The sequence below is a fragment of the Halichoerus grypus genome, chromosome 13 (assembly GCF_964656455.1).
Source record: "Halichoerus grypus chromosome 13, mHalGry1.hap1.1, whole genome shotgun sequence".
Lineage (NCBI taxonomy): Eukaryota > Metazoa > Chordata > Mammalia > Carnivora > Phocidae > Halichoerus > Halichoerus grypus.
In genome coordinates, this window is record NC_135724.1 from 60,934,205 (window position 1) to 60,961,981 (window position 27,777).

General features: G+C 44.3%; 1 protein-coding gene and 1 long non-coding RNA gene across 3 annotated transcripts in view; one reads left to right on the forward strand and one right to left on the reverse strand.

Moving 5' to 3' along the window:
- Positions 1 to 27,777, forward strand: part of RAB31 (RAB31, member RAS oncogene family) — a 126,123-nt gene that overhangs the window by 22,508 nt on the left and 75,838 nt on the right. The gene's annotated exons all lie outside the window — the stretch shown is intronic.
- Positions 17,722 to 26,412, reverse strand: LOC118535873 (uncharacterized). The gene is made up of 4 exons (XR_004917384.2): positions 26,259 to 26,412; positions 21,267 to 21,343; positions 19,877 to 20,149; positions 17,722 to 17,775 (listed from the first exon to the last, which is right to left on the reverse strand). It is a non-coding gene; the product is annotated as an uncharacterized LOC118535873 (long non-coding RNA).

Below are 27,777 nucleotides of genomic sequence, written 5' to 3' on the forward strand. Positions count from 1 at the left end.
AGGTCAAGCACATAAAATTCCCAATCAAATGCCATAGAAAGCACAGTTCTATATGTCAGTTTAATTCTGTAGTAGTCTTTTTGTCAGCATAGCTAGTGATTCCATCTGTCTCAATTTAAGATTAGCCTCACTCATGCTTTTGTAGCAGGTAATATACGTAATGTAATCTAATTCCTTATATAATATAATATGAATATATAGCACATGTAATATAAATGATATTATATGTAATGTAAATATAAAAGTATATTTATTTAGGTTGTAGTAGAGGCTGAGTGGGTGATAGAGTATCTGTAATTCAGGATCTAGAAGATGCTGCTGCTTTCCTTTTGTGAAACGATTTGTTTTCCGTATATGGCTTGGTATTGGGTGGCTAAATAATGCTGTTAATTACGTGTTACTTCTAATGAGCAGACATATGTCATCCTCTACTGTAGCTCTTCACCAGAAATGTAATGGCCAAAGTAATTTGCTTGTGTTTATTATTCTAGTCATGGGATAGTAGCAGGTGTCACAATGGAATCAATCTTGGATTAGTAATAGGTGGTCACAAAGGCAGAAAATGGCAGGCTAGAACACATTGACCCATACCTATTATATAATCTCAAGTAATGATGGTCTGTTATGCTCTGAGGGACTGAAATACTACATTGCAGAAGGCATCCAAGCCAGGGTCTCTAAATAGGTCAGAGGGTTCCACCAGATACCCCACCCCCTTCTGCTTCTTTTAAAAGCTCTTATTACTGAATGGTCATAAAAAGAGTTTTGTCTATCCTAATGCTTCCCAACAAGACAGGATTACCAGCAACTTGGTCCTGGCAGGCAGCCAGCCTGCAGCATTTCAGTGATGCTCGCTGCCGTGGCAACCCCACTGGGCCTTCCGTGGGTGCAAGTAGATGCAGTTGTTGAAGAAGAGGTGCAGCCCAGCAGGCCAGTGAGCATGGCCTTGGTTTGAATGATGTCATGCCAGCCTGGGCCACTGGGAGACCATGGTGGCCACCTGCCCAGTAGCTAAATATGGGTAGGTGGCATTTTCCAAATAAGGACATTGGGAAGAATATGGGTTTAAAGAAATGGATGGTGATACTGGTATAGTGTCATACTATACAAATCAATCTCATAAATTAGGATTTAGAATTTGTGGGAATTCAGACACAAGGCACAGGATGAATTTATCTTGTTCCCCTTCTGAAGAAGTGGGGTACAAAGGAAATGAATGGGTTCAACAAGCTGTAAGGATAATTCTTAGCCTATTTAGAGGAATATATAGGTTTTTAAGTTTCTTAGGTGAGCTGCATTGATTAGGACTGGGGCGAAGTTGCTGCAACAAGAGACTTAAAAGCGTAGTGACTGAAGCAGGATGGAAATCATTTCTTTCTTCTCTGTTAGTCCTGGTGGCTGGTTCAGGGTGGCTTTGGTGGCTTATGAGGCCAACACATTGTCTCTGCTTCCATCCTGTTTGCCGGAACCTAGACCCATGGTTGCTTCTACCAGCAAGCGTGACCGAGTGCCCAGCTAAAACTCAGGGTTCTGTTTCTAACAGATGAGGGGAGAGTGGGGACCCCCGACAGGTTCCCCTCTCTGCACCTTTTACATTCCCACCAGGTCATTGCCACGATGTGAGTTTGAAGAATACGAGTTCAGGCCTTGACTGGAACTTTGAATTGGTTCTTCTCTCAGACTCTGGACTTGGAAAGAGAGGGAAGCAAGATGGGGTCGTGGAAGAGCAGATGGTTCCAGTGAGACCCACCTGACCGAATCCTGACTCAGTCACTTGCTATTTGTGTGACCTTACGTTGTGCTGTTGAGCCTCTCTGAGACTCAGATCCCTCACCGTAGAACGTTGCCAACGATGTCTACCTCACAAAGTTGTTGTGATAGTTACACAGCAGAAGTAAAAAGAGAACATCCAGGAAGGAGCATGCCTGCCATGTGCTAAGTTCCCACTAAGAGTTAGTTCTTCCTCTCTAGGAAGAATTGTAGATGTCACCAACTTGCCAAATGCTTCTAGATGAACAAGTTGGTTTGCTCAGAAGCTAAATTTAATTTGCATTATTGCACAAGGATTACATCACTTTACAGTAAAGATATTTTTACTCTTCCAAATGCAAATTTTAGAATTCTGTTGATGGGCTGATGTTCACCCACAGGCAACTCATGCCATCAGGACACATCTTCCTCGGGCCCTGTCACACCAATGCTACAAGTGTATCAATATATAGCATAAGAGGGGTAAACAGAAAAGCAGGTTTCCTTGGGGAAATGATGTGTGACACTGCCTCATGGGGATCTGAGGCGCAGCACGTGGCCTCAGAGGAGGCTTTGAGGCCATGACGAGGTGTGGCACTCACACAGGGCAGATGTGCTCTTTGTGGCCTCCATTCCTGTGGTCCCGGGCAAGCCCCAGGCAGGTGCTGCTTTGAGGAGGTGAGACTCTGCTGGAGCACCGTGTGCTGTGAAGTGTGAGAGGTGGTTAATGGCACGCCGGGGATGTGGCAAATGAGGTCCTTAGGGAGGCAGCTCCAGAACCGGGTGCCGGCGCTAAGTGACAGAGACCATCATGAGAACTGAAGTGGTGGAGTCAGAATTTATGAGGCTTTCCTGGTGTTAAAAAGGAGACAGCAGGCCCACAGTGGAGTCCCTTGTGTTAAGCCTAGGTCAGAAACCAAGATGTCATACCTGATCTCATGGCAGTGTCAGCCTCTGCCAGGACTTTTGACCTCTAGGCATTACCTGGTCAGCACTAGTGAGGTCATCCACCTGAGAGATGCCTTTTGTCCCCAATAGGAAGGTGACCTTGTCTGAAACAACCCACTCTATGCTAGAAACTTCGTTTTCCTTCCTTCCTCTGCCTACAAAAGCCTCTCGTTTTGTACAGCTCTTTGGAACTCCTCTCTATCTGCTAGATGGGATGCTGTCTGATTCATGAGTTGTTGAGTAAAGCCTATAAGATCTTTGAAATTTACTCAGTTGAGGTTTTTTTTTTTCTTTAGCAGTGAGAATGGCACATAATTTGTCCGAGGGTCCTCCTTTCCCTACCCTGCGAAGCAGCCCGGCAGAGATTCATGCCCTCTCGGGCGGACCACGGGGAAGCTGCATTCCCCCCGTATCACTACTGCCCTGTGTGTGTGCCGCCACGCCTCCCCGGCCAGGATGCACACCTGCGTGCACACAGGCAGTTCTCCGGAGGGTTTTGCTGGCGTCCAGCGGGCTGTGAGGGGCAGCAGAGGTCCTTGCCTCCTGGCCTGGGGGGCTTGCAGCCACAGGGCGCACTCACCATCGGCCCCACTGCGCACTGGGAGCCCCTGCTGCTGTTCCAGCCTTGGGAAGTGGCAGGAGCCTCTTAGCTCCCTCTGGTGTGGTAACTTTTCTTAGGAACCCTGAGATTGCCATGGGGGGGGGGGGCAGAATTCATTTGGAGACCCTTGCCTTGTTTTTCCCCATGGCTCCTTCGTCTTTTATGAACGGAACGTATCCCTCGCTCAATGCCCACAGGCCTCCTGATGCTACGGGGGCCCGTGAGCCAGGCAAGGAAAGGGAGTCTGTGGCCTCTCAAAGTGGCTTCCGGGCCTATGGTGTCCTGGGGGCTCCAGCTCGCCGCCCTCTCTCCTGTCCAGAGCTGACCTCAGATCTCACCAACAGACTCTTGGTCCCAGAGTGGACCCCCTTGCTGAGCACCTGGCAAAGCCAAAGCGTCAGCCTCTCAGAGTCGGGAGACACAGGCCCACCATAGGGAATTATAAGTTCGAGTTAAGGTGGTCTTTCCAAAAGAGGAACTTGGATGGGACTGGGTAAGAATCATGATATCATGGTGCAGGATTGGTGGAAACGGCAAGAGGAAGTTTTTGAGGGGTTCAAAGGATCCTGGGGTGTGAACTGTCTGTTGCTGCGTCCCATTGAAGAGTCCCTGGGCCTTCTGGGAAGTTCCTGTCGGAACAATCATCCCATTTGTCTGGGCAGGAAGGGTAAAGAAATGCTAATGTGACAGAGGGACAGCCAAATCCTGTTAAAGTAGCCCGGAGGGGGCAAGTGTAGTGGGGAGGACATTCATTCTCAGTGTTTTCTTCACGGCCTTTTGTCTTCTAATAAAAGATATGTTTTTATTCATAAACGTAGATGGGATAAATGACTATAAAGCACTTGCAAACAGGCCCTGACAGGCTTACCAGCACAATGAAGACTTATGACAGTGCTTTAATAATTCAGCCCACAGACCTATTTTTGATACAGTTTTGTTTGAAATCATTTATTTTCCTTGATTTGTCATTTTTTTTTTTCAGTTCTGTGTGGTAAGTTTCCCTATACAGGCATTACTGGCATCTGAGGAGAATGCCTAACAGGTGTACAAATAACATATATGCTTGAAAATATGCTTGAAAGCTATAAAACAATTGTTACTGAAAATCGACAGGATATACGTAACATCTGAATTATCTATCTCGCTTACTTGAACATGAGGTATTGCCTTCAGTCACATCATAAAACCTGAATGTTTATACAGTGCCTATCTGAAAAGTGACCTCTAGGCACTACCTGGTCAGCACTAATGAGGTGGAAAACTGTGCCTTGTGTAGAGAGCACCCTTCCAAGGTATCTGATTCTGGCCTTTTCCTTGTCTTTGATATGTTTTACAGTTTTCTAAGTTGTAGGTAACTGGTAGCAATGCAAAATAGTTACTGTCTATAGACATGGAAAAAAGCTCTTTGTGTGGTTAAAATGACTATCCCTCCCCATTATGAAGAAAAGCCTGTTTCTTGTATATCTGTAAATTCGTTTCAACCATTAATTCAATCATTCCTTTAATCCATATAAATTTGTGCTTCTCTGACTTCTCCTTTGAACTGATTGTAACATCTTACTAATACCCTCATTAATAATGAGGTCAATAAAATCTTTAACATATGTTTATTTTATATCTTATGAGGGTCATGGTTTTACCTTTGGTAATTATTCTTTAACATAAAATTTTATGGTCTCTATTAAAAATAACAAAGGTGCTGTGCTTCCTTTAACCAGTGACAGAAATGGACCCTAGTATAAGAGGAACTTGGATCCAAAAAGTGGAAGAACTAGGGGCTCAAAACATTGGAAGGTTTTCTCTTAATATTGTAAAAATGAGTATAGACTCATAAACAACCAATGGGTTAAAAGAAATTACGATGGAGTTTAGAAAATAATTTGAGATGAATTAAAATGAAAACACAACACCCTCAAATTTATGGGATGTTGTAAAAGCAGTGCTCAGAGGGAAATTTATAGCTACAAATGCCTGCATTTAAAAGATTTTAAATCAATAACCTAACTTACATGAAACAGAGATTAGAAAAATCAGAGGGAAAATTAATGAAACCAAAAGTTGGTTCTTTTTTAAAAAAAAGATTCTATTTATTTATTTGAGAGAGAAAGTGAGAGAGTGAGCCTGAGTGGGGGGAGGGGCAAAGGGAGAGGGAGATGAGAGAATCTCAAGCAGACTCCTCACCCAGCATGGAGCCTGACATGGAGCTCGATCTCGGGATCCTGAGATCGTGACCTGAGCTGAAATCAAGAGTCTGATTTCACTTAACCAGGTGAGCCATCCAGGCACCCCCATAAGTTGGTTCTTTGAAGATCAGCAAAATTGATGAACCTTTAGCTAGATTGCTAAGAAAAAAGAGAAAAGCAAATAACTAAATTAAAAAATGAAAGTGAGGATGTTACTGCTGATCTTGTAGAAATGAAAAGAATTATGGGAGAATACCATGAGAAGTTGTATGCCAAAAAGTTAGATAATCTAGATTAAATGGATCGATTCCTAGAAGCTATCTACACACTGCCAAAACTGTCCCCCCTCCCAAAATAGAAAATCTGAACAGACCTATAACAAGGGATTGAATCAATTATTAAAAAGTTCAGGACGAGATGGCTTTATTGGTGAATTCTACTAAACATTTAAAGAATAGCATCAATCTCTCTCAAACTCTTCTAAAAAAATAGAAGAGAAGGGAATACTATCTGTCTCATTTTATGAGGCTAGCATTGCCCTGATACCAAGGTCAAGATAAGAAAACTACAGACCAAGATTCCTATGATACTGATGCAAAAATCCTCAACAAATTACTAGCAAATGGAATTCAGCAGCATATTAGAAAGATTATCCACCATAACCAAGTGGGATTTATCCCAGGAGTGCAAGAGCAGTTCAACATAAGTTCAATCAATGTAATATGCCATATTAATAGAATGAAGGAATAAAACCTACATGATCATCTCAATCAGAAAAAGCATTTACAAATTCCAGCACCCTTTCGCAATAAAATCATGAAAAAAAAAAGAGAAATAGAAGGAAACTACTTCCACATGATAAAAGGCATTATGAAAAACCCACCATGTTCAATGGTGAAAGACCGAAATCTTTCCTTCGAAGACAAGGAATAAGGCAACGATGCACACAAAAATCAGTCATGTTTCTGTATACCAGCAGTGAACAATCTTAAAAGGAAATTAACAAAATGGTTCCATTTACAGTAGGATCCAAAAGAATACGTAGAAATAAATTTAACCAAAGTGGTGAAAGACTTACGCACTGAGAACTAAAAACATTGCTGAAAGAAATCAAAGAAGACCTAAGTAAATGGAAATATGTATCACGTTTATGGACTGGAAGACTTATTATTTTTTAAAGTATAAGTGTTTTTATTTTTATTTTTAATTTTTTTCATAAAGAGAAAAGTTTAATAAAGTCCATACTCAGTGGCACTTTTAACTAAATCTCTAAAAATCCATCCAATAAGGTATAAAATTTTAAAAATCAGATTCTCATAATTTTGACCTTTACTCAGAATTTTATATTTTTTCTTTAAGTATTTTATTTTATTTGTTTTTTTAAATATTTTATTCATTTATTTGAGAGAAAGTGAGAACAAGCTAGAGCGCACAAGTAGGGGGAGTGGCAGAGGGAGAGGGAGAAGCAGGGAGCCCGACGTGGGGCTTGATCCCAGGACCTGGAGATCATGACCTGAGCTGAAAGCAGCTGCTTAACCGACTGAGCTTTTTTATTTTAATTCCAGTTAGTCAACATACAGTGTTGTGTTATATTAGTTTCAGGTGTATAATATAGTGATTTCAACACTTTCATTACAACACCCTGTACTCATCAGTACAAGTGTTTCCCTTTGAATTTTTGCTTTTGTTTCTCTTGCCTCAGGAGACATATCTAGAAAGAAGTTGCTATGGCCGATGTCAAAGAAGCTATTGCCTGTGTTCTTTTCTAGGATTTTTATGATTTCATGTCTCACATTTAAGTCTTCAATCCACTTTGAATTTATTTTTGTGTATGGTGGGAGAAAGTGATCCAGTTTCATTCTTTTGCACGTTGCTGTCTAGTTTTCCCAACACCATTTGTTGAGGAGGCTGTGGAAGACTTATTGTTAAGATGGCAGTAATACCCAAAGTGATGAACAGATTCAGTGCAATTCCTGTCAAAATTCCAATGGCTTTATTTTTTTGCAGAAATGGAAAAGCCAGTCTTTAAATTCATATGGAATTGCAAGGGGCTCCAAGTAGCTAAAATAATCTTGAAAAAGAAGAACAAAGTTGGAGGACTCACACTTCCTGATTTCAAAACTCACTAAAAATCAGCAGTAAGCTAAACAGTGTGGTACTGGCATAAGAATAGACATGTAGACGAAAGGAATAGAATTGAGATTCCAGAAATAAACCATACATCTATGGGCAATTGACTTTTGACAAGAGTGCTGAGATCATTTAATGAGAGAACAGTAGTCTCTTCAACATATGGTGCCGGGACAACTAGATAGCCACATGTTTCAATTGAACCCTACTTCATACCATATACAAAAATTAACTCAAAATGGATCAATGACCTAAATAGAAGATCTAAATCTCTTAAGTTCTTAATGGAAAACAGGGTTAAATCTTCATGACCTTGGATTTACCAATAGATTCTTAGATATAACAACAAAAGCATAAGCAACAAAAGAAAAAAATGCATTGGTTGGATTCCATTTAAATTAAAAAATTATGTGCATCAAAGGACAATATTAAGAAAGTAAAGAGACAACTTACAGAATGGGAGGAAATATTTGCAAATCAAATGTCTGGTAAGGATCTAACATCCAGATATGTAAAATAGACTTACAGCTCAAAAACAAAAAGAGGGATAACCCAGTTTAAAAATGGATAAAGGATTTGAATAGACATTTCTCCAAAGACAATATACAAATGGCCAAGAGTGCATGAAAAGATGCTTGACATCATTAGTCATTAGGGAAATGCAAATTAAAACTGCAGTGAAATACCACCTCACACCCACTAGAATGGCTGTAATTAAAAAAAAAAAAAGAAAATAATAAATGTTGTTGAGGATGTGGGGAAATTTTGGAACCTTCATATGTAGCTGGTGGAAATATAAAATGGTACAGCTGCTGTGGAAAACAGAAGTTTGGCCATTCCTCAAAAAGTTAAACAGAATTACCATATGACCCAGCAATTTCACTCTGAGGTATATACACAAACAATTGAAAACAGGTTCTCAAATAAATACTTGTACATGAATGTTCATAACAGCATTATTCACAATAGCCAAAAGGTGGAAACGACCCACGTAGTTTGGATGGATGAGTGGATAAACAATTGTGGTTTATACATATGATGAAACATTAGCTTTAAAAAAGTGAAATCCTGATACACTGTGGATGAACCTGGAAAACACTATGCTAATCGAAAGAAGCCAGTCACATATGTGATTCCATTTATATGAAATATCCAGAACAGGTAAATCCAGAGACAAAGTAGATCTGTGATTGCCAGGGGCTGCGCGGAGGGGAGAATGGGGGAATAATTTCTTAATGAGCATAGAGTTATTTGGGGATGAAGAAAATACTTTGGAACTGAATAGAGGTCGTGGTTGCATAATATTGTGAATTACTAAGTGCCATTGAGTTGTTCACTTTAAAATAGCTAATTATGTGTTACCCAGATTACACCTCAACAACAACTACTACTACTACAAAAGACGAGGGTAGACAATTTACATGTTTGATATAGTTTAAATGTGAGGAATTAGTTCCCAGGAGGAAGAGGGTTTAGATTGGCAGTATTAGTATTTTCCCACCAAAACCACAAAGGACACCTCTGGCCAATGGCATTGAGATAGGAAGCACCCTCCCAGGGGTTCTCAGGATTATGTGCAATTTCCAGTGAGTTTCCTGTAATTCCACCTCACCAACTTTGTTACAGATTACTCATGGCATATCTCACAGAGTCAAGAATCTGTGATTTAGGTGATGGTCATTTTAAATTTTGATCATGTGAAGGTGGGGGGCGGGACAGGAGTGTGGGGAGAAATGTCAGTGTATAATGTTACATTTATTAAGAAAAGTTTAAGGAGGGTGACTGGGTGGCTCAGGTCATGATCCCGGGATCCTGGGATTGTGTCTTGCATAGGGCTCCCTGCTCAGCAGGGAGTCTGCTTCTCCCTCTGCCCCTCCCCCTGCTTGTGCGCATGCACTCTCTCTCTCTCTCCCTCGCAAAAATAAATAAATAATAGTTAAAAAAAAGTTTAAGGAAGAATACAAGGAATACTTTGTATAGAATTACGAAATTCAAGTGATACAGGAAGGTACAGAATGAAAAGGGAAGGCTTCTCTACCTTGGCCAATCACTGTTAATATGTTTTGTGATTTTTTTTTTTTTTTAAAGAACTGTTTCAAGCTTGTGTGTGCTTACACATAGATTTTTCTTAAAAAAAATAAAGAAGTCATTACAGACTTGCATATGGCTTTTTCCCCTTTTTATTGACATATAATTGACATAATAATGTTTTAGGAGTACAACATAATGATTCCCTATTTGTATATATTGCAAAATGATCACCACAGTAAGTATAGTTAACTTCTCTCACCACACATCGTTACAAAGTTTTTTTCTTATGAACTTTTAAGATCTGCCCTATCAGTAACTTACAAATATACAATACACCATTGTTAACTTTAGTCACCATGCTGTACACTAGATCCCCAGGACTTATTTATTTTATGACAGGAATTTTGTACCTTTTGACCACCTTCCCTCATTTTACCCACCTTTGCCCCAACCTCTGGCAACCAACAATCTGTTTTGGCTTTTTATTGAACAGGGACTCTTAGAGCTCTTCCCATACATACAAGCACTACTGATGTACTTTATTCTTTTAAATGGCTATGTAGGGGTGCCTGGGTGGCTCAGTTGGTTGGGCATCTGTCTTCGGCTTGGGTCATGATCCCGGAGTCGTGGGATGGAGCCCCGCGTTTGGGGGGGGTCCCTGCACAGCGGGAAGCCTGCTTCTCCCTCTCCCTCTACTCCTCCCCAACTCGTGTTCTCTCTCTCTTGCTCACTCTCTCAAATAAATAAATAAAAGCTTAAAAAAAAAATAAGTGGCTGTGTAATCATCATGGTAATAATGAGCACTTATTGAACATTTGCAATGTGCCAGTGCTGTTCTAAGTGCTATGGATACATTACCTCATTTAATCTTCACAAATCCGTGAGATAGGGCCTGCCGCTGCTTCTGTTTTACAGATGAGGCAACATTGCCCAGAGAGACTCAGCAAGAAATTTAAATTCCTTGTGTCTGATCCCAAACCCATGCTCTGACCCCCACAAAATTCTGCTCCCCTTCACAGTTTGTGGGAGAGCTGGGGTTTATCATTATTTACAGCTTTCATGCATTCTACTGCTTGACTGTTTTCTGTTCCCCTAATGTTGTCTCCTATTAAAAGAGCTAGGGAATAACCAAGAAGAGTTAAACAATTATGATGAAGATTTTCAAAATTTTTTCCCAAGAATGGTTACTAGGGCTTGATTTCTTAGCCCAGAAAAGAGGGTGTCTATAATTTTTATAGCATGGGTCCACACTAAAAGAAATAGCGACTGCTATTCTCACCTGTAGGGGAGGCAGGTCCTAGTTGTTCTTTTGGGACACCACACGGAAACACATTGAAACTGTATTGGTCTCCTTGGCCTGCCCTGCCACACAGTGGCTCCGTCCCAGAATAAAAGGGTGGGCCAAGAAAGCCCTCGACCCTTGGGCTAGAGGGCCGTTGGCTGTTTCTTCTTTATTTTCTTCCTATGAGGCCATCGTGTCTCCCCAAACTGAGCTCCAGATTGAAATGTAGCCTGTAGCTCAACTAACAGGTCAGAGGGGGGAGGGTATGGGATGCTTTATGAATTTGTGCACATTAACAGATGAGGGCATATTTTGGAGATGTGTGTTGGCAAGAACAGTTGTATGTATACTGGGGATTTCTGTTTTGGCTTCTGTGGAGAAAGAAGGAAACAGCATAGTGATGCCCATCAGCCTTTCTGCTACTGTCTTGCAGGAGCATAAGCAGCTAGCTAGTTTGGATCAAGCATCAAGAAAAAGGTAATGGAAAACTCAAGCTCCCCAATTTTTTCCTTTGGTCAGCAAAATGACAGGATGCTCCTGCCGTCTGTGTGTCCTGGCTGACCCTGCGTTCCTGGCCCCCGCAGATACAATTGGCCATTTAGATCCATTTAACAGAAAAGGATCCGATCTTGTGGTAAAAATGCAGGTTTGGCATACGCCGGGACTCTGGGGACTCATTCTGAAATATACTGATTTTTTTGGAGGGGAGAGGGCAGGCACACAAAATAGGGATTCTGGGCAGATTTGCCAGCATGTTTCCATGTGCATCATACACTCGGGAGAGTCTGTTTTGTGCCACTGTGGACAAGGCACCAGATTTACAGGCGGAAACCAGAGTTTGAAATTAGCTGCTAAGGTCATGTGGTTAGGTCATGGAGGAGCAGAAGTGTGTGCTCTGAGTTCAGAGAAGGTCTGCAATATCTTTCTTGATCTCCAAAGTTGTCCAAACCACTAAGTGAAGAAACATACTTCCTTTGGCTCATCTGACCAAATTACTACCTGTAAAATTTTGGCCTGGTTGCCTCAGTTGAGCTGCAATCTTCCTGCCTGGTTGAGAGAGAATCCAATGGGGGAAGTAGGGACAGAGTATCGTCGGTCCCCAGAGCCAAAACATGAATGGGTATAAGGTCCAAATTGAAACCAGAATGATGATTTCACTCCTGTCTTTCCTACCACATCATCTTTCCTAGCACATTTATTTTTCTTTCAAGTTTCTTTTTTTAAAAAAATTACTTATTTACTTATGTAATCTCTACCCCCAACGTGGGGCTCGAACTCACGACCCTGAGATCAAGAATTGCATGCTTTTCCGACTGAGCCAGCCAGGCAACCCTCCTTTCTCTCTCTCTCTCTTTTTAAATAGAGTCAATCAGTTGTACTTTCGTAAAGCTAGAGTATAGAAATGAACATTCGCTGGCAAATTAGAGGATGCACATCGCTTTCTGTGACTTAGATTCTGAGTGCATGTGTAGCAATCATGCCTGTGGCCCACAATGTGGACGAAATATGCTCAAGTGTAAAATGTGTCCAGGTGAGCCCTCCTGATGCTCTGGCCAGAAGCAGATGGACTTCGCTGTTGGCAGGGCCTGGACATCAGGCTGTGGAGATCTTTTCTAGGCTCCACATGTTGACTTTTTCCAGGTAGGAGAAATCGTTATTCTGGTGTATCATTCTCCAGCCACCACGGTAGAGTGGCACATTATTAAGCTATGGTTTGGATGTAATAAATAATACTTGTGGCAGAAACTGACTTCAGCTAGTGCCTGTAAAAAAACAGTGTGTGTGACAATGTGACAAGGAAGTGAGGAGGTCGAGTGGAGAGGGGATCAGTGGTGATGTGATATGACCAGGGCTTATCTAGAAAGTCCTTAGAGATGTTTCCCCGGGTGTGTGTGTGTGTGTGTATGTGTGTGTGTGTGTGTGAAACTTCAGATGGGGCAGCCCGCTGCTGGGCTGCCTTGGGCGGTTCCCACATGTACCAAGGCCTCAGGAAGAGAGCGAACATCCTGGGGTCACCAGCAGCCCTGGGCATGCTGTCTCCGGGCTGCTTCCTTCCTTCTTCCTTCTGAGGGAGTGAAAAGATGGCCACCCCCAGCTTCCGCCTTACGTGACACAGTTGTAGCTTCGGGGAGCTTTGTCTCTCTGTGTTTCCTGGCCTGTGTGGAAGGACACACCGAGAGTCCCTTCCCCAGTGCTTGCTTGTAGTTATTAGAAGTCTCTCTGTGGCGCCATTGAGGCTTTTTTGATTAACAGAAATGTGAAATCAGTTCGCCAGCTTTGGCATCCAATAGATTTCTGGGCTTTGATGGCACAGTATTGAGAAGATCCTAACTGACATGTCATTCTTTTAAAATTGTGTTTCGGTGTACGTTTTATATGTTGTGTAATATCTTAGTACAGTAGCACATGTATACAGGTTGTAAGTAAATATACACGTATTAGAGGATGCACACAGTGATTTCAGTGTTGGTATATGAAGTTCAAACATGCACTGATGCCTTATATCATCGTGAGCAGGAAGGTGGCCTGCACTGTGGGAGTATCCTGTTGTCTGTACTTATTTGTATTAAATTATTTTTTAATATCAAAGTTAACCAAAGTTGTTTGTTTATAAGTTACAAACTGCCTGTTACTTCACTTGGAGATTTCTCAGCTCTGGACTTTTTCCTCCCCAGCGTTTGAAGGTCTCACATGCTCAGATTCTATAAGGTTTTGTTGACATCTTAGGACTCAGATGTGGCCTGAAGATGGTTTAGTGATAGGGAAAGAAAGTACCAGGAGACAGAGGCCTGGTATTGGCCTTAGCCCATTCCAGTGTGACTGTGAATTGCGCCGGGCCTCAAGTTCTCTATCCATACAATGGGAATAATGACCTCAGAGTCACCGTGAAGGTCAAATGCAGTAATAAATCTGAGTCTGCTCTATGAACCACAGAGCCTTTAGAATGTAGGTTAAGGTAGAGAGAGGCCATTGTTTTAGCGTCTCATGAACTTTTGACAAAGGGAATATTCTCACACATCATGCCTGAGGGGAATTGTGGGGTGCCAAGGAACTCACCACTGGACGTGAGCAGTCATACCCCAGGGTGGGCAAGAGATTGTTCCTGTGTATGGTGCACCACTAGCTGCCTCTCTGTGTCATGAGGATGAATTCAAGACGAAAGTCTACCTCTTCTGGGCTGTTAAGGCGTTGAAGTCTGCCTCCATTTCTTGTTCCCATGTATGTAGCCTGTGCACTTATGGGATAAGAGATATCCTATTGAGGGGTGCCTGGGTGGCTCAGTCAGTTGGGCGTCTGCCTTCAGCTCAGGTCATGATCCAGGAGTCGTGGGATCAAGCCCCAAATCGGGCTCCCTGCTCAGCGGGGAGTCTGTTTTTTCCCTCTGCCTCTCACCCCACTCGTGCTTTCTCTCTCTCAAATAAATAAATAAATAAATAAATAAATAAATAAATAAAATCTTTTTAAAAGAAGGAGATATCCTAATGACTCTCCAGTGCCTGACACAGTGCCAGGTATGGCTTAGGCACGCAGGACATGCTTAGGGTAGAAGAGAAATGACCATCATACCTGTTTGCATCTCTGGGCCTTGTCACATAATTAGGAGCCCAGACGGTGTTCATCAAGAGGCAGTAGGGTTGGGATGGAGGTCAAGAGCTCGGGCTTCTGAGGCGTGGGCCAGTTCAATTGCTGAACCTCCCTAAGCCTGTTTTCCCAACTGTGAGGGGTGATAATAGTACATCTTTCATCGAATTGGGTTGAAGATTAAATAAGATGATGCAAGTTAACAGCACAGAATCTAGCTTAACAAAATGTCAACTATCATCACTGTCATTATGAATAACATGATTGGCATTATTAAAAGCTCATTGATATTGTGATTTGGAACTTGGAAGCCCAGAAGCTCCATTTTTGCCTTGATGTCTTTAACTGTCTTCCATTTAATTTTCCCTTAGTCACCATTTTTGTTGGAGACACCAATTTCAACTTACCTGGATGAGTGCACTGACTTTTTAGGGCAGGCTCACTTCAGTGCCCTCGATATTAACCTCTGTCAGTGGGAACTTCTTTTTTTAATGACGCCTGGGGCTCAATCCCAGGATGCTGGGATCATGACCTGAGACGAAGGCAGATGTTTAACCGCCTGAGCCACCCAGGCACCCCCGGTGGGAACTTCTTACCCTCCGGCAAGGTTTTAGATTAGTTTTCCATGTTGGAGGGGTCGCAGGTGTTTTTTTAGACCAGTGTTGTACCATAGCATTAAGGACATGAGGTTGACTCCACAATTTAATATTAAGCGAAGAGTAGATCTGCAGTCACTTACTTTCTTCCTGACCTTCAGCTGGTCTTTGGCTGGGGAGCACTTGAGGACACGGTATAGGAGAGCATATTGCATTCAGAGTATACTTCATGGCTTTACTGCTTATTATCAACATAACACCCATTCAGGTTGTTCCTGGGAAATTTGTCCACATCTGAGTGTCTGTCTTTATCTGCAGACACACTCGCTCTATCTCATTTGGATGATAAAAGAACAGAAATGCCTCATCTTTGATCTTGGGGGCTTGGGCAATGGTGGGGAGTTGGGGGTTTCTGCTGACCTCTGCTTGGAGGCTGCAATGTGCGGTGGATTCTTCAGGTAGCTGTGATGTAGGAATACTTGATATTAACCTCTGTCAGTCTCTTAAGCACGTGTGGAAGTGCCAGATGACATGAAATCAGAATTCTAAACCATGAAAAAGTCAAGCTAGCATGGTAGTGATGGGGGGTATTTCTGCTCACACTCCAGAGGCCAACTCCCCTTCCTCTGGCACACTCCCTTCCTTTCTTGCAAGTGCCTTTCCTGATGCTAGTGTGCTAATCGAGTCTAGGCCTTGATGTAGTTGACCTTCATAAGTATAGGACGATTCCTAATACATCATGGGTCATGGCTGTTATTTTGTTGGAACCGTGATATAGTCAGGACGGTGGATCAGCGGTGAGAAGATGGTCATCTCCCCATCTTGCTCCTTATGCAGCCTGCAAGTGTGCTTGCGTTTCATTTGATGAAATCACATTTGCTGTCAGCTAGTATCTTCATTAAGGTATCACTACAGGTAGTTATATTACACTGAATCTCGGCTTGGTGATCTGAGAAGCGTTGAGTGTTCGTTCATATGAGTGAGGTGGCTGAGGATGCTAACTTTTCAAAGTGACTGTAGTCGGGATGTATGAACTGTTTTTTCAGTCTGCCCTGCAGAATTGAGCATAGAGTACAGGTCCAGCTCTTCTAGAGTCTTAGCACTGACATGATAGACTTTGGCTGCCATCACCTATGATGGCACATAGCAGGTGCTCAGTAAAAATGCAGCCAATGAAAGAGCAGCCTTCTAAATGGTCTTTGTTTCCTCCTTTGCTTTCCCTCCAATCCTCTTAAAGCTCCACAACTGGGTGGATTTCATTGGTTCCCACTGTCCTCAGACAAGTCCCGGACTCCTTACCCAGGTTAGGACAATGCCCTTGGCCTGTGGGTGTTCCGGGGTCTGTTCTGATTGAGTGACGCTCTTTGTGCTGGTGGTTAAATCATCCTGACATTGCTCTTGCCGGCCTGATCTCTCTCTAGCCTGCAGAACATTTGTTTGCATTCTCCTGCTCCTGTTTCCAGGTGCTTCTTCCTGGTGGGTGTATCAGTGTTAATTAGGGTTCCTTCAGGGAAGCAGAGCTACTGTATTATGGGAAAGGATTCACGGCGGTTGTCACACTTGATACCAGTGTGGGCGGAGGGGCAAGGGGAGACCTGGAAGGAGCTTGAAAATCAGAGGAAACCCCTCGAACCAGACAAATACCAGTGCGGTGGTCAGGTGGGGCTGTCATGGAAGCTCTGAGAAGCTGACACAGCCAACAGCAAGTGGCCTGCAGAGGGGCGGGGCAGCTAGCTGTCTGTGGGCAGGGCAGCTCTGCCTCTCGCCTACATCTGCAGGGAGGTCTGGGGCCACAGTTGGGAGAAGAGGTGGATGCAGAAGTGGGCTGTGCTGGGAACCTCTTTCTACCTGTGTGCTGAAGACCTTCAGTAGTGTAACGGCAATTCTTGACTTCCTGCAAATTCCCCTTTTGGCCAATTCTACCCCAGAACCCTATGGAGAAAGGGATCCTGAGAAATGTCATCCCTGCTTTAGCCAAGTTGACAGCAGGATAATCTAGGACGGTGCAGAGCAGACGGGTGTAGCAGAGCGCGTGTGGGGTGTGTACGCATGTGTGCACGCATGCAGATGTGCATGTGTGTGCATGCATTTGTGTGCATGTGCGTGCATGCGTGTGGGTGGGTGTACAGTGTGTGTGTTTCACATGCACACATGTGCTTCAGATCCCCTGCAGAGAAATGTGTGAGAATATCAAAAGAGGGGAGATAGAGCCTCTGGCTTAGAGAGCTCCTTTAAGCTTCCGACTGGGTTCTAGTCAGAGTGGGATCTGTAGGAGAGGCCAGAAGAAGGGGCAGAAGGGGCATCTGCTGGTCTCTGGGCTCTCCATCCACATGGTCATGGGGAGCTGCTGGCATCTTTGCCTCCCAGAGGAAAAAACCTCAAACCTCCACTAAGTTCAATTCTTGGACAGACTTTCTTTATCCCCTTCCTCTGTTCCTGTTGCTAGAATTCAGCTCTCCCACCTCTCTTCCTCTGTTCTCCAGTCCTACTCCGTGCCTTTCCTGGCAAATGCATCCTTTTGGTTTCAGATTTAATGCCCCTGCCTCCACGAAGCCTTCCCTGATCTCTCAAACGTGGGTTAGATGCCCCTTTGTTTCCCCGTCATAGCACTTACCATGCATGATATGTGATGCTCTCCAGTTTACTTGTCTCTTCTTCCCTGGACCAGGAGTTCTGTGGGGGTAGGGACATATGATCTTGCTGGGACTTATCAGCAAGCACCATTTCTTCCCTTCCTGATGTCATACAAGTGATAAGTGCTGGCCTTTCTGATTCCAAGTTCTAAGCTGTGTGTGTGAGCATGTGTGTGTGTGTGTGTGTGTGCGCACGCATGCATGCGTATGTGTGTGTCTGTGAATGGTTCATCCATCCCCCCGTGGTGATGACCAGTTGACCACGGCTGCTAGGACCTCTGCTCTGGAAGTGCAGCCCGGAGGGTGGGACCTCAGGACCGTGTACCCTACAACATCTTCAGAGTTCACCAGATTGCCTTGCTGGGTGGGAACCGGAAGCAAGGCGGTAGAAGATTAAGCAACACTGATCTTTAGATCAAGCAGTGTGTGGATTTGAGATGGAAAAGCAGTAGTAGCTTTGTTTTTTCTAGGTTTTGTACCCAGTGTTGCCTTGAACACAGACATTCGGAGATGGGGTGGGGCGTAGCCTGAAACGGAGATGCTCAGCATTCAGAATGGGAGGGAGTCAGAGGGCGTCTATGGATTCAGCAGATCTTTCGAATATTTAGGTTATAAGTAACAGTGAGAATCTGATGAGGGACCTTCTCACATTCTCACCCGCAGAGGTAATGTGTGATTTGGGGGGTGTCAAATGCCTGACACCCATGACTCATCCTACAGAAGGGTGACGGGAGTGAAGAGGCAATGTGCTTGCCTGGGGTCCAGCGGCAGGGGGGACAGAGGAGAGGCTCGCTCTTTCAGTTCATAGCTGCGCCCCCACCGAGCTGCAGCTTGACTTTTGCCTGGTGGTGGGGGAAATAACGTGAGGCCATCAGATTCTGACAAGGCACAGCACCCTGGCTGGTCTTCGGGTGCTGTGCCTCTGATGTGCTCTGATGTGTTGATGTGTCCATTATTAGGATTGTGTGTATGTGTGTGCGTGTGTGTGTGTGTGTTAGAAGCTCCCTGGCTAGGGAGGGGAGGCTATGGTGAAAAAGGGGAGCATCAGCCTAGGGTGCTCCCTGATAAGCACCTTCATTCTCGGGGGTATTCAGGCAGGTACATTGTTGGGTCATTGTTTGTCTTGCCTTTTATCTGAGACTTTGCCATTACACATTTTCTCCACAGAGATTTAGGATTGATTTAATGAGCTGTTCTTCAGAACAGTCATGAAGTGGGGTAATAGGATTCTCTCAAGCCCAGAGATGAGGAAATGAGCTCCCCGGATGTGTCCTCCATGTTTCCTTTCTCCCTCGGTCTTCGCACTCTCAAGCACCAACCATCCAGGCCATGGCCTGACTGCTGGGTTGGAGAACATTCCTACGCTTCCCCTGAAGTGTCTTGTCATGGCTCCTAAGGACCACAGTAAGGGTGTGTGGATGGAGGAGGAGGAGAAGAACCGAAACAGCTCCTGCCCCACCCGCTGGTGTTGGAGTCCCTGCTGACTCACTGTGTGGAAATGATATTAAATGAAGGAGAATGTTTCTAATGAGATGAAAAGGCACTTCATAAAACAACGCAACCCTACACAGGGCGCTTGTGAATGGTTACTCAAAGCAACTCTGAAATGTCTATAATGAGATCTTAAAAGCAAATTCTGAAATCCCCCGTTCTCTGCTTTCTGATCTTGCATGCTGTGATTTTTTTCCCTAGAGGCCTTAAGATTGAGTTATTCCTTTACATTGTAGCTCTTTATCTACCATAACTGTATTTGCTGACTTTGGGTTTATCTTCAGTGCTTAAATCACTCTAAAATAGGTTTTGTCAGTAAAGTCATGTAATATCTTTCTTCTCTCACGGGCCTGAGAGTGGCTCCTAGAGGAGGACTTGGAATCGCTGCTCTCGGGGCAGAGCCTCGTGAGTCCCATGCAGCTTTGCCGTCATCATGCGTCCGGGCCACCCTCTCATACTTCTGACCTGCCCTCAACTTTCACTTCCCGCTCTGCAAAGGAGGCATAACTCTACTTCATTAAGGTTGCTGCATGGATGAAATAAAATTGGTTCAGAGTCAGTGCTTAATACATGTCTGCTACATCTTAGTTATCCACTGCTGTGTAACAAGTTGCACCAAAATTTAACAGCTTAAGACCGCATGCACTTACTCTCTCACTGTTTTGTGGGTCAGGAATCTGGGCACAGCTTCATGGGTCCTCTGGCTCAGGGTCACTTACAAGGCTGCAGTCAGGTGTCTCCTGGGGCTGTAGTCACCTTGGAACGGGATGGGGGGGGCAGGGTCTGCTTCCAAGCGCCCTCAGTGGTTTCTGGCAGGACACAGTTGCTGAGACCCCCTGTAAACGTGCTCTGAGGCCTTGATGGCTGTGGCTAGAACCTCTTTCAGTTCGCTGCGTCGTGGTCCCCCCATGCATGGCGGCTCGCTTCCTCAGAGCCGGCAGGTGAGAGGGCCAGCAGGAGTGTCAGAAAGAGGGCAATCAGTTTTTGTAACCTAACCTCGGGAGTGACACTCATTTTTTTTCATATTCTGTTTTTTAAAAGCAAGTCATTAGGTCCAGGCCACATGCAGGGAACCAAATACGGGGGGTCGGGATCATTGGGAACCATTTTAGAAGCTGGCTACTACAATTATGATCATTATTTATCTTTATTTGCAAGCTCTGCAAATTGGGAACAATGAATATTGAGTGTTTTGTAAGGAAAATTCCAGAATATAATAAAATCTGAGGTTTCATGTTTGGTGCCTGTTGTAGGCCAGGTATTTCATGAATCAGTGGATTTTCCCTCTATGAAGAGGGGAGCCTATGTCTTTGTCATTTGTCCAGTGACCTGTCTTGCCCAGCCAAGAGCCCACACATAGGTTGCTTGTGAGGAAAGAAGGGTGGCCAAAGGATGGTTGGTTCCTTGAGCAGGAAGTACGATTTAAGTAAGAAATTGTGTTAACTTTTTTTGTTTTTAAGTGGTTAAGGTCACACCTTCTAAGATCATTAGATAAACAAATTTTTGCTTAGCTGCACAGGGTTTGTACATGAGGACAAACTGCTATCTGAGAAATGCCAAGAAGCAGTGGGTCTGTTATAAGAATAACGGAAGTAAAGGAGCTAGGGAGCTGCCCTTCCTCTTTTAAAGAGTGTCTTCCTTCTTCAACTTATCTGCGAAGTAAGGCAGGAGGAGATATGGTGACCGAGAGGACTGCTTTAAGAGCTGGGGAAGGAGAGGGACAGAGCCCCGGGTATTCCTCTTTCCTCATTCCTGCTACGTCCATGTCTTTGGCTTCTCTGCGACTCCGAGGACATTGCCACCAGCTGGGCCGAAAGACACTTCACCACTAGGGCCAGAACATCCATGCCTGAAGGATTTCTAAACTTCAGAATTTACTAGATCTGCCAACTCTGGAATAATGTGAGGCAAATAAACTTAACAACGGTAGAAAGGGGATGGTAGTTTTAAATATCATAAATATTTTCTTCCTAGCATTGGTTTCTTTGGGGCTGGGTGATGTCCCCGAAACATGACCATTTCTTCTTTTTGAACACTTACCTAAGAGTCAGAGAAGATCTGGGGAGGAGTCTTAGACTTGACACCCATGTCCTTGGCCAGGTTGCTGTGATTCCCTCCTATAAAATGAGGATGCTAAGACTTAATCAAACATGATGAGAGATATGAGGAGACAAGGCAGTTTAACCTTTCCACAGACAATAGAAACAGACCCACAGGGGATATGGATAATGGAATTACCAGATGTAGCTTTAAAATATGTAAAATATAAACATGTTAATATATTCAAGGAAATAAAAGTCATGATTTCAGAAGCTTGCAAGCAATTGAAAACTATAAAAAAGAAAATTTTACGACAGAAAAAATACAATAATTGATGTCGAGGAAATCAATAAATGGGATTATCATCATGTTAGATACATTGGTAGAAAGAACTAGAAATTAGATCAGATCTCCAAACTGAAACTCAGACAAAAATATAGAAAACAGAGAAAAGAGTATAAGAGATATATAAGATAAGGTGAAAAAGTTTAATACGAGCCTATCTGGAATCCCAGAAGGAGAGAAGAGATATAATAGAGCAGAAGCAATACTCAGAGATAATAACGGATACTTTCCATATGAAATGCCTAGCTTGGTGCCTGGAACTTTTTATGTGCTCAGTAAATGTCAGCTTTTCTTATTGCCCACATTACTGTTTTGCTCGCTCCTGTTCCTATGAAAGATTTGTGCTATTGGCAATATTGCTGGAGTCCAAATCTGCTAGACCATTTGTTCAACAAAGATCTCTTTAGTCTCCCAGGGCGTTCTGCTTGTGCTGAAAGCCCGAGCATCTGGTTCTCACTGGCTAAAATCCCCAGTTTGAAATTAGAGTAAGTTTTCCCATGGAAACAAGTAAGTTACCCTATAGATATAAACAGAGATCAGGTTCCTCCATTGTAGAGTGCTATAGTTCAGCCGCAAGTTTGGGAAATAATCATTATTTATTTACAGCATTATTTCAACAGAAAAATGCTCTCTGAATTTCAAATGATTAGCCAGCAAATGCAGTGCTGGAAGATGGCCATCGGTCATTCATTTGATGTATCGGCGATTGCCTGGACAATGACCTCGGTGCGATCACTCTAATTTCTTGTCTTTGATTCCTTTGTGAAGTTTAAGTCTGAGTGTAAGTGTCCTGACTGCAGGAATTGGGCTTAATTTTCTCATTTCCCGTCCTTGCATATTGCTGACGCACAGGCACTGAATAGACGAGTGGATGTGTGATGGATGCACGCCTTTTGGAGAGAGATGGTTTGGCCAGTGAATAGAGCCCTGGGTGTGGGGAAAGGGATGTCTGAACCTTGATGATGCTTTTACTAGTTGTAGGACCGTAGACCATGGTTTCTTTACATGGGAAATGTGGACAGTGCCTTCTGTCCTCCGCTTTACAAAGGGCTGTTGTGAGGACCCAGTGAGAGAAAGTGAATACATGTGTCTCTGTTCCCTTTGGAACCATTTAATTATCTCCTTCTTGTGGTATTCATGCTCCTCGTTTCTGCTGATTCCTTTCTATTACCTAGGAGGATATTTTTACATGTCTCCTGGTCAGCTTTTGCACCCCAAACAATGACCTCTTATTCTCTGTATGTTGACTTTACATTATTCTCATATACATCTAGAGAACTGTGGACATTTCCAAGCTTTGTTCATTAGAGCCCAAGGGGCATTGATCTAAATGCATAAATTCACTTATGTTGTTGGGGCACTTGAGTGGCGCAGTTGGTTAAGTGTCTGCCTTCGGTTCAGGTCATGATCCTGGAGTCCCCAGATTGAGCCCCACATTGCGTCAGGCTCCCTGCTCAGTGGGGAGCCGGCTTCTCCCTCTGCCCCTTCCCCTGCTCTTCCTCTCTCTCTCTTTCTCAAGTAAATAAATAAAATCTTTAAAAAATTTTCACTTATGTTATTTACATGCTTAAAGTAATGTCTGTAAGCGTTTTTGTCGCCATGAGGTAGATAAAGAAAATAGTTTAGTGACTCTCAGACTCGGGACAGAACCCACCTTTTTCAATATGAGACAATTCAGTTTCCTTATGTCATATATGTAGTTAGGTTCCCTTTGTAAATGGATTTTGAGACATTTGTTATAATGCACATCATTGACATGTTTCAAAATAACCATGACAAAGGTACAGCAAAGTTGTTTGTGGGAATGCTCAGGGGCTTTTAATTTATATTGTATTTTCCTCAAATAATTTTGGGGTGTGGTTTCCTAAACACAGTGGGATGCCTATAGTTGGATTTTCTTGCATTGCTAGTTCAAATTTTTCCCAGAACGTAGCGTGAAGGCTGATACTTACTCTGTTTGGACAGAGGTCTCACACCACCAAAGGAAATCTTGTAGAATGTGTGATAATAAAATAAGCACATTATAGACTTGAATTTAATGATGTTTTTTGTTTTCACGGCACTTTTTTTTTGGTAGTGGTAACTGTGATTTATAAATATTGAACCCTTTTCATTTCGGTGCCAAAGATATTTAGGGCTCAGGGGCAAACAGGCCCATTAAGTCTGTAATTCCAATAAGCCTTTAAATGTCATCCAGGAACAAAGTACTTCAGTTCTCCTGTGGAAAAGGTGTTGCAGAGACAGAACTGAAGTGATGCATGGGAGCTCTCCACGGAGCTTACTGGAAGCTCTGGGGGTGATGTGCAGTATTTTGACCTTGAATCCTTAGTCTGGCCAATTCAGGTTCCTCAGAAGCAGTGGCCCGACTGAGTGATTGGGGTATTCTGCCCATTGCTTTGTCAAAAATCCCATGCGGAGGAGGGGAATGGGAGTGTGTATCCTCTTCCCCCTAGCCAAAGCCTTAAAAAAATACTTGGTGGGTTAATATGGAATTTGTGCCGCCTTTCTGTGGGGTTTCTTTGGAATTAGGTATAGACTGCAGAGCTTCGAGGATTGGGATATGCTTGACAGAGCATATTCCTTTGTGTCAACTCCTGTTCTGCTTTCTCTTCTGGGTGGATCCAGGGTTTGGGGAGGGCCAGGTGGTGCCATTGAGGAGTCCTGGCTGGGATGTGGGGACCTGGCCAGCTGACACAGGCGTGGTGGTGAGGCCCTGGGCCAGGCGCCCTACAGCCGCAGGAAACGGAAATTGTCTCCTCCGTGACCTCATCTCTTCAGCAGCAGCACACACTTCCTCTAGACATTTCTTCCCCATCTGCCCCGAAGTGGAACTAATAAGCAGGCACACACAACACAGCCCCAAATCACTAGTCACTGTTCTCTGCACTTGCCTGCAGTTTGTCTCCACAAGGCCATCTCGTGCACGCGGAGGGGCATGTCCAGTGTCCTTGATGGTGCTCTCGGCTTCCTGTACCTTTGGGGTCCAAAGATCAAGCCGTTTGCCATCCCACGGTTCTGCCTGTTCCTCTCTTTGCTGTTTCTCTCCATCCATAAAACCTGGCTGACCTTCACAGTTCTCCTAAATTCCTAACTTAACTCCCTATCAACGTGTAAGCACTTTAGACTTTTTAGAAGTGCATAAGGCTCAAAGTCGAAACACTTAAATAAGTGGATGACTAAAACAAACAAATAAATGCAAAAAAACCCCTTGCCATGTGGCTTCTCTCTGAGTCCTAGACTAGAGATAGATGCTGAAATGATCATTTCCATAGTTCACATGATGGGCAAATCATATTCTGCCTCTTTGACATTTGGTTGGCATGAAATGAAAGCTTAACAGATTCCTCTCTGTGCCACAAGTTATTTAGTTTATAGTGGTTTTTTGGGGCCATTTCTAATTTTTATAAATAATACTTCCATGAACTTTTTTGTGCTTATTTTTTTTTACATTCCTAGGAATGGAATTCCTGAGTCTGTGATTCTTGGTCTAGCTTGTCATTTCCTTTCCAAAGGAAGCATGTTGGCTTATAATGCACTTTGTGAGTTTGGAGAGGAGGAGACGGTAGGAGCGTGTTGACTGTTGGGAAGAGTAGGGCAACGGCAGAAGACAGCCATTTGTCCTGGGAACACTCATTGCTTGAGTCATACTCATTGTCTGCAGAGCTGGGTTGCAAAGATTTTGAGGCCCTTTTCAGGTTCAATAAAATAACATATCCTCAACTGATTAGTGATCTCTTCCACGAGAGCAGGATTAGGTAGGGGTGGTATATTTGCCTTATGGTGAGAGGTAGGAACGCCTCCTTGAAGCCTGTTACAGTCATCCAGGAGGGAAGGGATCATCAAGGGATGCCCTGCGTTTTACAGGACAGCCGCTGCAGTTTGTGGTTTGTGATTTCATAATCACAGATTTACACGTGATTAATAAATGTGACCATTCGAACAGCAGAGATTGTCATGTCAGAATAAGTGGTGGTTCTCGGAAGATTGCATTATTAGCCCCAGATAGTGACTTATATGGGAGGAATATCATTGAAGGCATCCATTTCCCCGTAAGTAGATGGAACCGATCGCTGGGCCTTGTGGGTCTGATGCCAAACCACACAAATGAGAATACAATAACACATTGATTACCCCCCAGGGATGATTCTGCTGAACTTTATTCCTGGTTTGTGGAATCAGAATTGGTTTTATTCTAGTGCCTCCCCAGTAGCTGGTAGTATGTCCGCCTTTCATTACAAGCAAAACCCCAGCAGATCTCTTTTGAGGACACACGGTGCTACAGGAATACAAGTACTCCTTGGGAGTTCTAGAAAATGGACTTTTGGGGGAAGAAATTTACATTTGGCAGGGAGGTTGATTTAACCTGGTGAGAGCCTTAAGAGGATTTCACTGGCACTCAGAAAATTAGGTTCTGACTCGACCAGCCAGCTGTGTGACCCTGAGGAAGTCCTACAGCTTCCTCTTTTGAAAAACGAGGAGCCTGGACAAGATGGACTATGCTAGTTTCATAATCTTGTGGAACGGAAAACTATCTGCAGAGATGAGTTTCCTTCCATCCCTGTGAGCCCACTAAAAATAAAATGGCCTTTTAGAGAATGGTGGGCAGCTGCGGGCACCCCCCTCCCCCCGCCCCCGTCCTTTCTTTACCCAGTCGGCTTTCGGCTTTTCCTGCTTCAACGCCGTAGGTTTTCTCGGGCGCGAGGCCTGACTCAGCGGCGCTTCCCTCTTGTGTCTGTGTGTCACCGGGCGAACGAGGTTCCTGCAGGAAGAGGAACTCACCGAGGCAGGCGATTCGGGAAAAGCACCCCGTCTCCTGGCGGGCGGCGGGCTCCCTCCCAATCCTTGAGCAGGGCCTTCCCCTGGTGGCCGGTGGGGGGACAGCAGCCCCCCCCCCCCCCGCCCCCGCAGATCGTTTCTGGAACCGCGCAAAGCCACGGGCCACAGAAGATTCGTTGAAGCAGTTCTTTGTGAAGAATATTGTCTTTTCTGAGACAGACTTAAACTTTGCCTCTCCTTTTGTTTTTTAATTTTTTTTTTCCTGTCAAATATATGAGAGAGAGAAAGAGAAACTTCAAGAGTGAAATGGTAAAAAGAAAAGAGACACAGAGCGGGGTTTGAATGAAGAATGAATTGTCAGTCTAAATTTGAGCAGGCTTGCTGCTTTAACTATTCAGAAAAGCCGGTATTTCAAGCCCGAGTTATCTGTGGAAGATGATGAGTAGAGAGGAATTATTTCCAGATGGCTTTTGAATGTTTCATCCTCAAGGGCATTTTGAGAATGGGCCTTGGCGGATCTGTTGGGCTGTTTTGGGGATCTGGAGCCGGGTGTTCTGAGCGGAGCCCTTGGGTAGGGCGAAAGGAGAGACCCAAAATGTGCTTCCTAGAGCCGAGTCCTCATCATGAGGTGCACGGTCTCGCCGAAGCCTGCACACCAGGGGCCCCTCACTCGCAGAGAGTAAGAGCCATGGTGCTAGCAGGGGAAGGGGCTCTGGGCGCTGCTGGGAACGGCAGGCGTTCCAGAGGGCTGATTTCTCAGCTTGGAAGCAGGGGGAGCCTGGCTGTAAGCCGAAAGGACACCAAAGAGGGCCCAAAAGGGACAAAACTCGGGAGGTGCGTATTTGTCCGCTGAGCCCTGGGCAGAGCAGCCCTGCCCGCCTGTGGGTGCGGATACTCCCTCCTCCAGGCGCCTCTCCCAGCTGTGTAAGTGGGGGGGGGGGTGCTCTATGTCCTGTGGGTCTGGGTTTGCCCGCTGCGGGCGCGGGAAGGGCAGGGCTTGCTGACTGCCTGCTGGCCCAGTGGTGAGCCCGAGAGAGAGCATTTCTACACTGGGGATGAGACAGACGCTCACGTCAGCCCTGCCTTCCCATCTTGGGGATTGCTTCTGGGGGTGCACAGGCAGCAAAGATGAATCGTTTAGCATTTCTTGTGGGATAATGAACTTGAGAGCTTCCTATGGGAGGAGTTGCACGCTATGAGCTCCGTGACATAAAAATATGTAAAAGTACACATCGGTCCCCACCCTGCCCACCTGGCCATTTGCAGAGAGCAGTTCACCTTGCAAGAGCGCATTTTCCTCCTCTTCAAGGGTAGGGCAGCATCATCCTTTGGTTTTTACGTTCTCTGGGGGTTGTGTGGGCTAAAGGGTGACAAGGGCTGCTCATCCGTG